Consider the following 2,173-nt stretch of genomic DNA (forward strand, 5'->3'; position numbering starts at 1 on the left):
CAGTAAACAGTTGGGTTAATCTTTCTAGGGTCAAAATATGTAACAATTCAATGCTAAATTCAAGAGTTCGGGTTGAATTTCGAGTGTTTAGCCACCACTTATACCCCGTTTATCCCAAAACAGGCTTAAACCGAGAAAACAGTCTAAAACCGAGAGGAAACATTGATTTGAAGCAGTAAACAGTTGGGTTAATCTTTCTAGGGTCAAAATATGTAATAATCCAGACAACACTTAAACCGTTTATCCCAAAACAGGCTTAAACCGAGAAAACAGTCTAAAACCGAGAGGAAACATTGATTTGAAGCAGTAAACAGTTGGGTTAATCTTTCTAGGGTCAAAATATGTAATAATCCAGACAACACTTAAACCGTTTATCCCAAAACAGGCTTAAACCGAGAAAACAGTCTAAAACCGAGAGGAAACATTGATTTGAAGCAGTAAACAGTTGGGTTAATCTTTCTAGGGTCAAAATATGTAATAATCCAGACAACACTTAAACCGTTTATCCCAAAACAGGCTTAAACCGAGAAAACAGTCTAAAACCGAGAGGAAACATTGATTTGAAGCAGTAAACAGTTGGGTTAATCTTTCTAGGGTCAAAATATGTAATAATCCAGACAACACTTAAACCGTTTATCCCAAAACAGGCTTAAACCGAGAAAACAGTCTAAAACCGAGAGGAAACATTGATTTGAAGCAGTAAACAGTTGGGTTAATCTTTCTAGGGTCAAAATATGTAATAATCCAGACAACACTTAAACCGTTTATCCCAAAACAGGCTTAAACCGAGAAAACAGTCTAAAACCGAGAGGAAACATTGATTTGAAGCAGTAAACAGTTGGGTTAATCTTTCTAGGGTCAAAATATGTAATAATCCAGACAACACTTAAACCGTTTATCCCAAAACAGGCTTAAACCGAGAAAACAGTCTAAAACCGAGAGGAAACATTGATTTGAAGCAGTAAACAGTTGGGTTAATCTTTCTAGGGTCAAAATATGTAATAATCCAGACAACACTTAAACCGTTTATCCCAAAACAGGCTTAAACCGAGAAAACAGTCTAAAACCGAGAGGAAACATTGATTTGAAGCAGTAAACAGTTGGGTTAATCTTTCTAGGGTCAAAATATGTAATAATCCAGACAACACTTAAACCGTTTATCCCAAAACAGGCTTAAACCGAGAAAACAGTCTAAAACCGAGAGGAAACATTGATTTGAAGCAGTAAACAGTTGGGTTAATCTTTCTAGGGTCAAAATATGTAATAATCCAGACAACACTTAAACCGTTTATCCCAAAACAGGCTTAAACCGAGAAAACAGTCTAAAACCGAGAGGAAACATTGATTTGAAGCAGTAAACAGTTGGGTTAATCTTTCTAGGGTCAAAATATGTAATAATCCAGACAACACTTAAACCGTTTATCCCAAAACAGGCTTAAACCGAGAAAACAGTCTAAAACCGAGAGGAAACATTGATTTGAAGCAGTAAACAGTTGGGTTAATCTTTCTAGGGTCAAAATATGTAATAATCCAGACAACACTTAAACCGTTTATCCCAAAACAGGCTTAAACCGAGAAAACAGTCTAAAACCGAGAGGAAACATTGATTTGAAGCAGTAAACAGTTGGGTTAATCTTTCTAGGGTCAAAATATGTAATAATCCAGACAACACTTAAACCGTTTATCCCAAAACAGGCTTAAACCGAGAAAACAGTCTAAAACCGAGAGGAAACATTGATTTGAAGCAGTAAACAGTTGGGTTAATCTTTCTAGGGTCAAAATATGTAATAATCCAGACAACACTTAAACCGTTTATCCCAAAACAGGCTTAAACCGAGAAAACAGTCTAAAACCGAGAGGAAACATTGATTTGAAGCAGTAAACAGTTGGGTTAATCTTTCTAGGGTCAAAATATGTAATAATCCAGACAACACTTAAACCGTTTATCCCAAAACAGGCTTAAACCGAGAAAACAGTCTAAAACCGAGAGGAAACATTGATTTGAAGCAGTAAACAGTTGGGTTAATCTTTCTAGGGTCAAAATATGTAATAATCCAGACAACACTTAAACCGTTTATCCCAAAACATGCTTAAACCGAGAAATCAGGCTAAAACCGAGAGAAAACATTTATTTGAAGCAGTAAACAGTTTTGTTACTCTTGCTAGGGTCAAA

This window comes from Camelina sativa, unplaced genomic scaffold, assembly GCF_000633955.1.
Source record: "Camelina sativa cultivar DH55 unplaced genomic scaffold, Cs unpScaffold00682, whole genome shotgun sequence".
Classification (NCBI taxonomy): domain Eukaryota; kingdom Viridiplantae; phylum Streptophyta; class Magnoliopsida; order Brassicales; family Brassicaceae; genus Camelina; species Camelina sativa.